Below are 15841 nucleotides of genomic sequence, written 5' to 3' on the forward strand. Positions count from 1 at the left end.
GGTCACCTTTGAAGCCTCCTGCAGGGATCCCCAGTGCCAATGGAGCCTTTTCTGAAGCCCAGTAGCATGACATTTTAGACTTGGAAATCCCTAGACAAATAAATCTCACTTAATCCTCACCAAGTTGGCCCCCAGCGGAGACAATTGCTTAGCCAAGTTTATCAGGTACCACTAGTTCTTGCAGCAAACATTCCTTCTGTTCCAGGCATTGTGCTCGGGTTGGCAATACAGGATAAACAAGACAAGGTCCCTGTCCTTGCTGAGCAACCAGACCATCAGAAGAGACACACATAAAACAGAGGGGCCTGCTCATTTTGCATGCCTCGTACCCAACATTTCTCCACTCTCCCAGGCTCTCTAAGTCCCTATCTCTTGCCATTTCCCAGCTCTGTAATGTAAATGGTTTACTGTATGCCTCAGGCTCCTCATCTATAAAATGGGGTTATTAATAGTATACCTCGCCCGGGGGCGGTGGCTCATGCCTGTAATCTCAGCACTTTGGGAGGCTGAGGTGGGCAGATCATGAGGTCAGGAGTTGGAGACAAGCCTGACCAACATGGTGAAACCCCATCTCTACTAAAAATACAAAAATTAACTGGGCATGGTGGCGTGCGCCTGTAATCCCAGCTACTCAGGAGGCTGAGGCAAGAGAATCACTTGAACCCAGGAGGCAGAGGTTGCAGTGAGTCAAGATCACGCTACTACACTCCAGCATGGGCAACAGAGCGAGACTCCATCCGAAAAAAAATAAAAATAATAGTATCTACCTCATAGGAGCGCTGTGAGGATTTAACGAGATACTGTATTTTAAGGCACATAGTGCCTGGTGAGTAGGGCTAAGTCAGCATTGGCTGCTGTTATTTTCTCCTGAGGATAATATTTGCCAGGGAGAGCAGTGGAATCAGGCAGAACTAGACTGCAATCCTGTTTCCCCACACATTAACAACTGTATTCTTTTGGGCAAAACAATCTCTCAGCATCAGCGTCGTAGGTAAAGACAAACTACTTCATAGGAATAAATTCAGGCCGGCCAATCACGGTGGCTCACACCTGTAATCCCAGCACTTTGGGAAGCTGAGGCGATTGGATCACTTGAGGTCAGGAGTTTGAGATGAAGCTGGCCAACATGGTGAAACCCCGTCTCTACTAAAAATACAAAAATTTGCCGGATGTGGTGGCACATTCCTGTAATCCCAGCTACTTGGGAGACTGAGGTAGAAGAATTGCTTGAACCCGGGAGGCGGAGGCTTCAGTGAGCCGAGATTGTGCCACAGCACTCCAGCCTGGGTGACAGAGCGAGACCCTATCTCAAAACAAACCAAACCAAACAAACAAGCAAAAAAGAAGAAATTCAGGTTGAGCACATTGGCTCACACCTATAGTCCCAGTACTTTGAGAAGCTGAGGCAGGGGGATTGATTGAGCCCAGGAGTTTGAGACCAGCCTAGGCAACATGGTGAAACCTCATCTCTAAAAAAAGTACAAAAATTAGCTGGGCATGGTGGTGAGTGCCTGTAGTCCCATCTACTCGGGAGGCTGAGGCAGGAGGATCACTTGAATCCAGGAGGCAGAGGGTTGCAGTGAGCCGAGATTGTGCCTCTGCACTCCAGCCTCAGCAACAGAGCAAGACTCTGTCTCACAAAAAAAAATAGACCAGGCGCGGTGGCTCACGCCTGTAATCCCAGCACTTTGGGAGGCCAAGGCGGGCGGATCACGAGGTCAGGGGATTGAGACCATCCTGGCTAACACGGCAAACCCCCGTCTCTACTAAAAAATACAAAAAATTAGCCGGGCGAGGTGGCGGGCGCCTATAGCCCCACTACTCAGAAGGCTGAGGCAGGAGAATGGCATGAACCCGGGAGACGGAGCTTGCAGTGAGCCAAGATCGTGCCACTGCACTACAGCCTGGGCGACAGAGCGAGACTCCGCCTCAAAAAAAAAAAGAATAAATTCAGGCCAAGTGTGGTGGCCTGAACTCAGGAGTTCAAAACCAGTCTGGGCAACATAGCAAGACCTCATCTCTACTAAAAAAAAAAAAAAAATTAGCTGAGTGTGATGGTGTGTACCTATGGTCCCAGCTACTTGGGAGGCTGAGATGGGAGGATCACCTGAGTCTGGGAGGTTGAGGCTGTAGCCGTGATTGTGCCACTACAGCCTGGGCAACAGAGTAAGACCCTGTCTCAAAAAAAAAGAAAAAAGGAAAAACAGAATACATTCACTGTTCTATGTGAATATGTGAAAGTACCAAACACATAGCAAAAGCTCAGCGCATGCAGCCTCCTGGGACTTTTTGAGGCTCTGAGGACCCAAGCCGCCAGGAAAGCAGAGGAGACTCAGAATCCAGTGCCCCCACTAGGAAGTGGCCCCCAAGTTAGTCCCAGAAGGTGGACCCTCCCTGATTCGGTCTTCATTCTCCCAGAGAAGTGTGTTCGTGATCAACTGTGTCCCCTCCCTCTGTCCTTTGTGCCTCTGTACTAAGTACCAGGAGGCCCTCGTCCTGTCCACACTCAGCCATCGCTCTGCCGGAGATACACATGCAGCTCCTCTAATCTTTCCCCGCAGCTCAGCCACCCCACTCCCCTCACCCCCATTCCATCTCTTGTTCCCCTTGCTCCTTAATCAAATTAAGGGAAAGAAGAGGATTTAGATAGGGTTGCTAAATATATTTCTGTTCAGGGGAGGGAGAAAAAGAGAAGAGTTTGGAGGAGGAGATAGAGTGTGAAATTCCTTAATGGAATGTACTCTGAGAGCCTACTTTCTCCAGAATAAGCCATGCAATCACCTATCTGGATAGAGTTTTCTCTTTGGCAAAGTGCTTTCACATACATTATCTCATTAAGATATGGGCTGGAGTGGCAGAGTGCCCACTCCCCGGAAAGGTCTGCCGAGGCCATTGGGCCTCGTGAGTTGGCCTGACCCTGGTCTATATATTTCACAGGACACCCTGGCCCCAAAGGGGTGACTCGGCTTTCTGTGGAGCTTGACACCAGCAGCCGGGCTGCTCACGTCTGGAGGTCACGGTTTCCCTCTGTGTGTTCTCCCGCCAGCAGATTCTAGATCTTTTTTAAAGTTTTACTTTTGAAAAACCAGAAAAGTGCTTATTTTAGAAATCTTTGAAAATACATTAAAGAATAAAGGACAAGAATCATTCATAATCTACAATTTAACTACTGGTAGTATTTGGGGCAAAACAATCTCTTTGTTTTTGAAATATACGCATATATTCATGCATATGTATGTAGGTTGGAAGATGGGGTTATAGGCACACACATTGTATCTTACTTTTCTATTTAATTCATTATTTTTGTGTTCCAGTTCATAAAAAATTCTTCTGAAATGTTATTTTAAAATAGCATGAATTACAAGGGCCGGGCACAGTAGCTCATCTCCATAATCCCAGCACTTTGGGAGGCCAAGGCGGGCAGATCACCTGAGGTCAGGAGTTCAAGACCAGCCTGGACAACATGGTGAAACCCCGTCTCTACTAAAAATATAAAAATTAGCCAGGCGTGGTGGCATGTGCCTGTAGTTCCACCTACTTGGTAGGCTGAAGCAGGAGAATCGCTTATACCCGAGAGGCAGAGTTGCAGTGAGCCAAGATTGTGGCACTGCACTCCAGCCTGGGCAACAGAATGAGACTCTGTCTCAAAAAAAAAAAAAAAATTACCTGGGCATGGTGGCACACGCCTGTAATTCCACCTACTTGGGATGCTGAGGCACAAGAATCACTTGAACTAGGGAGGTAGAGGTTGTAGTGAGCCGAGATCATGCCACTGCACTCCAGCCTGGGTGACTGAGTGAGACTCTGTCTCAAAAAAAAAAAAAAAAAGCACGAACTAGAATATTTGTCATTATCAAAAATTATACATGTCCATTGCTTGCTTGCTTGCTTTTTTTTTTTTTTTTTGAGACGGAGTTTTGCTCTTGTCGCCCAACTGGAGTGCAATGGCGCGATCTCAGCTCACTGCAACCTCCACCTCTCAGGTTCAAGTGATTCTCCTGCCTCAGACTCCCAAGTAGCATTGAGCACCTGGCCCAATGACTTTTTTTTTTGGAAACAATGTCTTGCTCTAATCCTCATTAGAATCATTCCTAGAAGTGAAATTACTGAGTCATTCTTTTTAAAGTATCAGTCCAGGTTATCACGTGACTTTCCAGAAAGCCACACCTGCCACCATGCCCAGCTAATTTTTATATTTTTTAGTAGAGACACGGTTTCATCATGTTGGCCAGACTGGTCTCAAACTCCTGACCTCAGGTGATCCACCCGCCTCGGCCTCCCAAAGTGCTGGGATTACAGGTGCAAGCCACCGTGCCTGGTCACATGTCCATTATTAAATAATCATTGCTCATATTTATCTACTCTTTTTTGTTGTTGTTGTTTTGAGACAGGGTCAAGTGTAGTGGCATGGTCACAGCTCATTGGAGCCTCAACCTCCTGGGTTCAAGTGATTCTCCTGCCTCAGCCTCCCGAGTAGCTGGGACCACAGACATACACCACCACACCCAGATAATTTTTGTATTTTTTTGCAGAGACAGGGTTTTGCCATGTTGCCCAGGCTGGTATTGAACTCCTGGCCTCAAGCAATTTGCCCACCTCAGCCGCCCAAAGTGCTAGGATTACAGGCATGAACCACCATGCCCAGCCTTACCTAGTTGTATAATAAACCAGGAACTCTCTGCTAAGCAGTTTACATAGATTATCACGTGTGATTCTCACAGCAACCCTCCAAGGTAGATCTCCTGGCTTCAAGTGACCTCCCCCCTCAGCCTCTCAAGTGCTGAGATTACAGGCGTGAGCCAGCACACCTGGCCCAATTTTTTTTTTTTTTGGAAACAATGTCTTGCTCTGCCCAGGCTAAAGTGCAGTGGTGCAGTCACGGCTCACTGCAGCCTCAAGCTCCTGGGCTCAAACAGTCCTCTCACCCTTAGCCTCCTGAGTGGCTGGGACTACAGATGTGTGCTAACATGCTCGGAAGTCTAATTTTTTGTACAGACAGAGTCCCACCATGTTGCCTAGACTAGTCTCAAACTCGTGGGTTCAAGCAATCCTCCCGCCTTAGCCTCCCAAAATGCTGGGGTTACAGCCCCAATGACCATTTTTAATGACTCCATAGTAGTCTCCAGTATGGACTTAGTGTGATGAACAGTTAAAATTGTTGGACATTTAAGGTTTTTTCTTTTGCTATGATCATGAAGTAATGAGCATTTTTGCATAAAACATCTTTGTTCTTATCTCTTGTCATTTCTTTCTTTCTTTTTTTTTTTTTTTGAGACTGAGTTTCATTCTTGTTGCCCAGGCTGGATGCAATGGCATGATCTCAGCTCACCACAACCTCTGCTTCCCGAGTTCAAGCGATTATCCTGCCTCAGCCTCCCGAGTAGCTGGGATTACAGGCATGTGCCACCATGCCGGGCTAATTTTGTATCTTTAGTAGAGACGGGGTTTCTCCATGTTGGTCAGGCTGGTCTCGAACTCCTGACCTCAGGTGATCTGCCCGCCTCAGCCTCCCAAAGTGCTGGGATTACAGGCATGAACCACTGCGCCCAGCTTGTCATTTCATTAGAATCATTCCTATAAGTGAAATTACTGAGTCATTCTTTTTAAAGTATCATTACGGGTTATCAAGTGACTTTCCAGAAAGCCAGCACACAATCCCACCAGCACGTGGAAGAGAAGGCCCTGTTTAAAAACAATTCTGAGAGGAGCGCATGCATAGTATGTGTGGTTGGGGAAGTCATGTGGTCGTCAGAGTGGAAGCAGGAGTGAGAGGGTCCAGCAGAAGAAAACATGGCTGCCAAAGTGTTTGAGTCCATTGGCAAGTTTGGTCTGGCCTTAGCTGTTACAGGAGGCGTGGTGAACTCTGCCTCATATAATGTGGATGCTTGGCACAGAGCTGTCATCTTGGACCGGTTCCATGGAGTACAGGACATTGTGGTAGGGAAAGGGACTCACTTTCTCATCCCATGGATACAGAAACCAATTATCTTTGACTGCTGTTCTCGACCACGTCATGTGCCAGTCATCACTGGTAGCAAAGATTTACAGAATGTCAACTTCACACTGCGCATCCTCTTCCCGCCAGTCACTAGCCAGCTTCCTCGCATCTTCACCAGCATCGGAGAGGACTATGATGAGCGTGTGCTGCCGTCCATCACGACCGAGATCTTCAAGTCAGTGATGGCTCGCTTTGATGCTGGAGAACTCATCACCCAGAGAGAGCTGGTCTCCAGGCAGGTGAGCGACGATCTTACAGAGTGAGCAGCCACCTTTGGGCTCATCCTGGATGACATGTCCTTGACACATCTTCCTTCGGGAAGGAGTTCACAGAAGCGGTGGAAGCCAAACAGGTGGCTCAGCAGGAAGCAGAGAGGGCCAGATTTGTGGTGGAAAAGGCTGAGCAGCAGAAAAAGGCGGCCATCATCCCTGCTGAGGGCGACTCCAAGGCAGCTGAGCTGATTGCCAACTCACTGGCTACCACAGGGGATGGCCTGATCGAGCTGCACAGGCTGGAAGCCGCGGAGGACATTGCATACCAGCTCTCACGCTCTCGGAACATCACCTACCTGCTGGCGGGGCAGTCCGTGCTCCTCCAGCTGCCCCAGTGAGGGCCCACCCTGCCTGCACCTCCATGGGTTGACTGGGCCATAGCCCCGATGATTCTTAACACCGCCTTCCTTCTGCCCCCACCCCAGAAATCACTGAGAAATTTCATGATTGGCTTAAAGTGAAGGAAATAAAGGTAAAATCACTTCAGAAAAAAAAAAATTCCATTTGATAGGTGGGAATCCTATCTCTTTGAGTTGATTTACATTTTCTTGATTACTAGTGGGGTTGAAAATAGCACTCTTCTTAACTTTTTTGAGATGGAGTCTCGCTCTGTCGCCCAGGCTGGAGTGCAGTGGCCGGATCTCAGCTCACTGCAAGCTCCGCCTCCCGGGTTTACGCCATTCTCCTGCCTCAGCCTCCGAAGTAGCTGGGACTACAGGCGCCCGCCACCTCGCCCGGCTAGCTTTTTGCATTTTTTTTTTTAGTAGAGACAGGGTTTCACCGTGTTAGCCAGGATGGTCTCGATCTCCTGACCTCGTGATCCGCCCGTCTCGGCCTCCCAAAGTGCTGGGATTACAGGCTTGAGCCACCGCGCCCGGCCGGGGTTGAATTTTTATTTCATGCATGTATTAGGCAGTTGTAGATCCATGAGTAATTATCACAGAGAGCAATGTCATCATTCCTGTTAGCACTTGTGTGTGTGTGTGTGTGTGTATGTGTGTGTGTGTGCGTGTGTTGATTTTTAGTTTCTCTGTTTTTATTTTCTTTTGAGATGGAGTCTTGCTCTGTCACCCAGATTGAAATGCAGTGGCATAATCTTGGCTCACTGCAGCCTCCACCTTCCAGGTTCAAGCAATTCTCCTGCCTCAGCCTCCTAAGTAGCTGGGATTACAGGGATACGCCACCACACCCAGCTAATTTTGTATTTTTAGTAGAGATGGTGTTTTCCCACATTGGCCGGGCTGGTCTTGAACTCCTGACCTCAGGTGGTCCGCCCACCTCGGCCTCCCAAAGTGCTGGGATTACAGGGATGAGTCACCACACCCAGTCCTAAGTTTCAGTCTGGATGAGGCTACTTTAGGGGTGCATCATGGAGGGGAAGAATGTTTTCAGATTCAGCATTTCCCACAGAACCTTAGTCTTAATGAGGACTGTGTCCCTGTGGCACCTCCTTCCTCCCTCTCACCCGCAACCACACTGTGTGGCTCTTGCAGAATTGCCCCACCTCAGAGGAAAGGTCAGAGATTGAGATTTTCCTTAAACGGAAGCTCAAATGTGCACTGTCAGGCTGTCCTGGAGATAGTACAGTTTTATTCAGGAAGTACCAAGCCAAGCCAGCCGGCCCATGCCCTCTGCTTTCTCTTCTCAGGACACTTACATTCCTTTTTTCTCAGGGGAAGTGAGAGTGGGACGGGGGCCAGAAGAAGAAACTCGCTTCCCCATGAGGCCTGTGGCGGAGGCAGCATGGACTTCCCTGCTGAGCTTCTGACTGGGCTCCCCTGACTGAGGAGCCCTGGGGTCCTTGGAGCCAGCGAGGAATGCACTTTCATCTCCAGGAGGTTACACAATCACCTTCGTGTGCCTGGAGCATCGGGAGGGCAGAAGGTGCAGCCCTCGAGCTGAGGAGAAGCAGGTGCTGGCTGGTTAGTCACTGCACCCTCACTGCTGGCCCCAGCTGCCATCCGGATGGACGGTGCCTACTCCTTTGGGGTGGGGCTCCTGCCCCACTGCACTGCAGTTACCCCGTCCTGCCAGCTGCTCCAGGAACACTGAATGCATCCTTCCCAGGCTTCCCATCAGCTTGCACCTCTCCCTGTCACTGAAGAACTTGGTACTCTCCCTTCTAGGGACTCTCTCCCAGGCCAAACTCACTCCCATTTCCCTGCTTCCTCCACTTAAGATCTTTCTTTCTCTTGGATCTTTGGCCCATATACTGGACATTCAGTTCTGTTGCCCAGGATGGAGTACAGTGGTGTGATCTCAGCTCACTGCAGCCTCCATCTCGTGGGTTCAAGCTATTCTCATGCCTCAGCCTCCCAAGTAGCTGGGATGACAGGCATGCACCACACCTGTCTAATTTTTGTATTTTTAGTAGACACAGGGTTTCGCATTGTTTGCGAAGTGGGTCTTGAACTCCTGGCCCCAGGTGATCCACCCACTTCAGCCTTCTAAAGTGCTAGGATTACAGGCGTGAGCCACCGCGCCCGGCCTGGACATTCAGTTCTATCAGATCTTCCCTGAGTGGAAGCGGAGGGCACTTCAAATCCCTGCAGGTTGGGAAAATGGAGAAGGTGGAAGCCGGCCTCAGGAATGGACAGGAGAACATTTCCTCAGCCCTTGGACTCCTGAGTGTCTTACAGCAGGATCGTGTTTTCAACTCTGTCCTCTACTGAGTCCCCTTTCAGAAGGCCCCCTTCTGTTCTTGTGGGGTGTCCCAGCCCAAGATGGGGTGGGGCGGGGTGGGTATTCCACTCCATGAAAAGGTTGGCCATTTGAAGGAACGGGAATGATGAGGTGTGGCAGGAAGCTAAAGGTGGCCCTCCACTTTTGCTGACAGAGCTTCAGTGGCCTCAAAGACAAGCATCAGCCGGGCATGGTGACTCACGCCTGTAATCCCAGCACTTTGGGAGGCCAAGGCGGGTGGATCACCAGGTCAGGAGTTCCAGACCAACCTGATCAACTTGGTGAAACCCTGTCTCTACTAAAAATACAAAAATTAGATGGGCGTGGTAGCACATGCCTGTAATCCTAGCTACTCAGGAGGCTGAGGCAGGAGAATCACTTGAACCTGGGAGGAGGAGGTTGCACTGAGCCGAGATCACGTGACTGCACTGCAGCCTGGGCAACATGAGTGAAATTCCATCTCAAAAAAAAAAGGCCGGGCGCGGTGGCTCAAGCCTGTAATCCCAGCACTTTGGGAGGCCGAGACGGGCGGATCACAAGGTCAGGAGATCGAGACCATCCTGGCTAACCCGGTGAAACCCCGTCTCTACTAAAAAATACAAAAAACTAGCCGGGCGAGGTGGCGGGCGCCTGTAGTCCCAGCTACTCTGGAGGCTGAGGCAGGAGAATGGCGTGAACCCGGGAGGCGGAGCTTGCAGTGAGCTGAGATCCGGCCACTGCACTCCAGCCTGGGCGACAGAGCAAGACTCCGTCTCAAAAAAAAAAAAAAAAAACAAAAATAAACAAGCATCCAAGGACATTTGCCAGGTAGAGAAGCAGCTAGGGTTAGAGAAACAGATGTAGAAGCCCTTTTAGGGTCAGAACGAGATAAAGGTGGCCTGCAGGCCCACGTGAGTGAGCACCCACGGTGCTGTTCAATTCAGCGGCAGGGCTACAACAGACCCGAGACCCCAGGAAGGCTTCACAGAGACAGCTACTCGAGGTGGGCCTTGAAGGCAAGACGTAAGACATGAACGGTGGCCTTGCAGAAACAGACATTCCCTCAAGGGGGTGAGAAGCAGGCAACACCACAGAGGTGAGAAGGCAGCTGGCGCATTTGGGAATAGCCAGATCGTTCTAGCTGCTATGGAACACATGTATAGGGTATGCACCAAGCAGGGCTTCACCAGAGAAACAGAACCAGTAGGAGATGGAGCTATGTGGCAAGAGATTTACTGCAAAGAATTGGCTTATTCGTGATTGTAGGGGCTGGCTAGGAAAATTCTCAATTCTTGAAGCAGGCCGTTAGGAAGGGCAGACTCAAAACTCAGCCAGGACCTGAAGCTGCCATTTCTTCTTTGGGGATTTCTTCTTTGGGGAAGCCTCAGCCTTGTTCTTAAAGTCATTCAACTAATTGGATCAGGCCCACCCAGGACATCTCAAATCATTAACTTGAAGTCAACTTTTCATTATTATTTTTTTAGACAAAGTCTTGCCCTGTCACCTAGGCTGGAGTGCAGTGGCACAATCATGTCTCACTGCAACCTCAATCTCCTGGCCTCAAATGATCCTTCCACCTCAGCCTCCTGAGTAGCTGGATTACAGGTGCACACCACCACACCTGGCTAATTCTTGTATTTTTTGTAGAAATGGGGTTTCATCATGTTGCTCAGGTTGATCTCCAACTCCTGGGCTCAAGTGATCTTCCTGCCTCGGCCTCCCAAAGTGCTGGGATTACAGGTGTGAGCCACTGTGCTCAGCCTAACATCAACTGATTATGAACATTAATCACATCTACAAAATACCTACACAGCAACAACTAAAGTAGCATTTGATTGAATAACCGGAGACTATAGCCTAGCCAAGTTGACAAAAAACTGACCATCACAAGTACCAATCAGAAAGGACAGAGGAAAGAGAGAATGGGATCAACAGTGTTTTCCAAAACATGAAATCCTGCTTCTAGAGGTCTGTGAGAAGATGGCACACTGGGTGACTGTTGGAGATACAGGAGCTTGGTGTTAAGATAACACTGAGTTGAGAAAGGAAAAGCTAACTCCTGTTTAAACCCTCTCTCAGCCCTTCTGATTAACTGAGAGAATGTCCCAGTTTGGTGCTGGCTTGATTTTTTTAACATCTCTAAACTTGTTGATAACCTCCCTTTTTTAAAAAAATGAGCGGAATCTGGTAGTCACCAGTGTTGGACAGTATTTATTTTATTTATTATTATTATTATTATTATTATTATTATTATTCTTTGTTTGAGACAGAGTCTCACTCTGTCGCCCAGGCTGAAGTGCAGTGGCGTGATCTCGGCTCACTGCAAGCTCTTCCTCCCAGATTCACTCCATTCTCCTGCCTCAGCCTCCCGAGTAGCTGGGACTACAGGCGTCCGCCACCACACCCGGCTAATTTTTATTGTATTTTTTAGTAGAGACCGGGTTTCACTGTGTTAGCCAGGATGGTCTCGATCTCCTGACCTCATGATCCGCCCACCTCAGCCTCCCAAAGTGCTGGGATTACAGGCGACAGTATTTATTAATAAGAACATTTTCATTGTATTTATGTATTTATTTATTTACTTTCACAATTATTTTCTACATATGGCAAGTAATCTTGGTTTTCTTTTTTTCATAATTAAATATTTCCTTTTAAAATATATTTATGGAGGCCGGGTGCGGTGGCTCAAGCCTGTAATCCCAGCACTTTGGGAGGCCGATACGGGTGGATCACGAGGTCAGGAAATCAAGACCATCCTGGCTAACACGGTGAAACCCCGTCTCTACTAAAAAATACAAAAAACTAGCCGGGCGTGGTGGCGGCGCCTGTAGTCCCAGCTACTCGGGAGGCTGAGGCAGGAGAACGGCGGGAACCCGGGAGGCGGAGCTTGCAGTGAGCTGAGATCCGGCCACTGCACTCCAGCCTGGGTGACAGAGCGAGACTCCGTCTCAAAAAAAAAAAAAAAAATATATATATATATATATATGCTCATACCTATAGTCCCATTACTTTGGGAGTCCGAGCCTGGTGGATCACCTGAGGTCATAAATTCGAGACCGGCCTGGTCAACATACCGAAACCCCGTCTCTACAAAAATACAAAAATTAGACAGGCATGGTGGTGCTCACCTGTAATCCCAGCTACTCAGAAGGCTGAGGCAGGAGAATTGCTTGAACCTAGGAGGTGGAGTTTGCAGTGAGCCAAGATCATGCCATTGCATTCCAGGCTGGGGACAGAGCAAGACTCTGTTTCAAAAAATATATATAAATAAATAAAATATACTTACTTAGATCAGGGCAAGATGGCTCATGCCTGTAATCCCAGCACTTTGGGAGGCCAAGGCAGGAGGATCACTTGAGGCCGGGAGTTCAAGACCAGCCTGAACAACTTGGCAAGACCCTGTCCCTATGAAAAATTAGCAAAAATTAGCCAGGTGTGGTGGTGCACGTCTGTAGTCCCAGCTACTGGGGAGGCTAAGGTGGGAGGATTGCTTGAGCCTGGGAGGTGGAGGCTACAGTGAGCCGAGATCGCACCACTGCACTCCAGCCTGAGCAACACAGCAAGATTCAGTCTCAAAAAAAAAAAAATATATATATATATATATATAAAATATAGCTGTGTGTATATGTATGTATATATTTATATATATTTAGTTAAATTTAAAATAGGTACTAATGGAAAGAAAACTCCTATGTAAATAACAGAAAGATAACACTTGGATACAGCCAAAATCATGTGGCAAGGACACACAGGGAAACTGAAGCTTAGAGAGCCCACTTACAGCCATAAGGGATGACGTGGGATGACTGCAGAAATGCTCATAACTGCGGATGCCAGATCATAGTAAATCAGGGTTTATTATACTATTTTCTCCACTTTTGTTATGTTTGAGGATTTCTATAATAAAAGCTATTTTAAAAAATTAAGACCAGGCGCGGTGGCTCACGCCTGTAATCCCAGCACTTTGGGAGGCCGAGGCAGGTGGATCACGAGGTCAGGAGATCAAGACCATCCTGGCTAACACGGTGAAATCCCGTCTCTACTAAAATACAAAAAAAAAAAAAAATTAGCCGGGCGTGGTGGCGGGCGCCTGTAGTCCCAGCAACTCAGGAGGCTGAGGCAGGAAAATGGTGTGAACCTGGGAGGCGGAGCTTGCAGTGAGCCGAGAACGCGCCACTGCACTCCAGCCTGGAAGACAGAGCGAGACTCCGTCTCCAAAAAAAATTAAGTTGGCAGGATGTGTACAGGATGGACCAAAATGGGGGAAAATTAAGGGCAAAAAAGACCTAATAAATTTTCATTACGTTCCTGTGGAGTCAGATCCTATTATCTTTCCCTATTCCCAAATTATCCAACTGGGTGTCTTTTTGGTAGAGCCTTAGGCTCCAAAGAGGGAAATTAGGTTCATCATGAACCCCCTTTAGGGATGACACCTCATTTTTCCAAGGCTAATTCAAGATAGGTCAGTTAATTGATACAATTGATATAGGTTCCAGCCTGACCATGTTTCTTTGTTTCTTTTTTTGAAACAGGGTCTCACTCTGTCGCCCAAGGTAGAGTGCATGGCTCACTGCAGCCTTGACCTCCTGGGTTCAAGCCATCTTCTCACCTCAACCTCCCAAGTAGCTGGGACCACAGGTGTCCACTACCACACCTGGCTATGTTCTCATATTTTTTGTATACTTGGGAGGCTGAGGTGGGAGTATTTCTTGAGCCTGGGAGGTGGAGGTTGCAATGAGCGAGATCGTACCACGGCACTCCAGCCTGAGTGACAGAGCGAGGCCCTGTCTCAAAAAAGAAGAAAAGAGAAAAGACTGAAACTTTCTGGTCTTATATGGGGCATAGAGGGAAGATCTGAGCAAGCACCCATCCTTCTGTGACTTGGAAATTGAATGCTGTGTGACTCGGGGTCTTTCCCTTTTAAAGTTCAGTGATATTAAACACTTAGAGCAGGTAACCCTGAGGAGCAGGAGCACTGAGAAGTTTCCAGCAACGGTTTAGATTCCATGCCCTTGGGCCTCTAAGAGCAGGTTTTATCCCCTTCAGTGGCCTCAAGAACAGAATGACAGAATGAGGTCGATAGACTCCTTCTGACAGTTACATCTGCCTCCTTGGAAGAAAGAGGACGAAAATAGCAAGTAACAATGCTTCCCAATTTTAGGAAGTGAAAAATAATGGCCAGGCACAGGTGGCTCACATCTGTAATCCCAGCACTTTGGGAAGCTGAGGCAGGAGGATCGCTTGAGCCCAGGAATTCAAGACCTGCCTGGGTAACATAGTGAGACCCTGCCCCTACACAAAATTTTTAAAAATTAGCTGGGCATGATGGTGCATGCCTTTAGTCCTAGCTACCTGAGAGGTTTCAATAGGAAGATCGCTTGAGACCAGGAGGTCAAGGCAGCAGTGAGCTATAATTGCACCACTGCGCGCCAGCCTGGGCGACAGAGTGAGACTCGGTCTCACAATAAAAAAAAAAAAAAAAAAAAATTACTGTTCAGCCTTAAAGAAAGAAATCCTGTCATCTGCTAAAACATGGATAAACCTTAAGGACATTTGGCTAAGTGAAATAAGATAATCACAAAAGGACAAATACAGATACTGAGTGATTCCACTTGTGTAAGGTATGTAAAGTAGACTCTTAGAAACAAAGTAGTATGGTGGTTGCCAGGGACCTTAGGGAGGGGGCAATGGGGAGTTGTTCAATGGATATACAGTTTCAGTTTTGGAAGATGGAAAGCTTCCAGAGATCAGTTGTGCAAGGTGCTTATATAGTTAACACTACTGTACTACTGTACCTTTAAACATGGTTAAGATAGTAAATTTTATGCTATGTTTTTGACCGCAAAAGAAAAAAGGAGGTAAATTGAATTACACATGTGCCAGAGGCTGGCTTGGCAATGAATCTTGGGATGGAAGCCTGTTTGTTGTGCCGGTGTACCCCACATGCATGGCTTGGCAGGCTCCCCTGCCAAACCTCACCAGGCCGCCTGGTCCACCCGGAACAGATTATCTGGAAATCTCGAAGCACCATCTTCACACATATTGGCCATTTTCTATGATACCCCAAACCGATTTTGTTCTTCAGTACTTTTGCAAATCAGTTATGCACTTCAGCTCTCCAATAAGAGTGACAAAATTAATAACTAGCATTTACTGAAAACTTACTCCAAAGGAATTACATCATATATAAGTAAGGTGAAAATTAGCTGTAGTCAAACAACCTTTGAAAGTACCTTAAATTGCTAACAAAATACAACATACATGATATAGTGCAAACAGCAGCCCTATACAGTAATTTCCAAGCAAACTTAAAGTTTTAGAATGATTGAGGTAGCTCAGAGCAAAAATCAAAAGGAAAGGTGATGTGTAGATAGATGTCTGGGCATTCACACCATTCTATCTTTAAGATAAGGGAAATATTTTAAATGGGGAATCTGGGAGGGGGTGACTGAGTGAAAAATTTCTGCTGACCTGCAGGTTTTACTCAATTCTCTTTTAATATTAAAGTTCTATCAAAAGTCTGACAATTGACAGGGCGCAGTGGCTCACGCCTGTAATCCCAGCACTTTGGGAGGCTGAGGTGTGCGAATCACTTGAGGTCAGGAGTTCGAGACCAGCCTAGCCAACATGGTGAAACCTCGTCTCTACTAAAATTACAAAAATTAGGCGAGTGCCTGTAATCCCAGCTACTTGGGAGGCTGAGGCAGGGGAATTGCTTGAACCTAGGAGGTGGAGGTTGCAGTGAGCCAAGATCGCACCACAGCACTCCAGTCTGGTCGTCAGAGTAAGACTCCGTCTCAAAAAAAAAAAAAAAAAGGAAAGGTGATATGAATGTCTGGACATTCACACCATTCTCTCTTTAAGGTAATGGAAATACTCCAAATGGGGTATCGGGAAGAGGAGTGGCTGA

At 47.6% G+C, this 15841-nt stretch overlaps 1 protein-coding gene and 1 pseudogene across 3 annotated transcripts in view; both read left to right on the forward strand.

Annotated features, from left to right (window-relative positions):
- IFT81 (intraflagellar transport 81) overlaps positions 1-15841 on the forward strand; it is a 155249-nt gene that overhangs the window by 122871 nt on the left and 16537 nt on the right. The window lies entirely within an intron of this gene.
- LOC101018970 lies at positions 5461-6768 on the forward strand (annotated as a pseudogene).

Source organism: Papio anubis, chromosome 9, assembly GCF_008728515.1.
Source record: "Papio anubis isolate 15944 chromosome 9, Panubis1.0, whole genome shotgun sequence".
Lineage (NCBI taxonomy): Eukaryota > Metazoa > Chordata > Mammalia > Primates > Cercopithecidae > Papio > Papio anubis.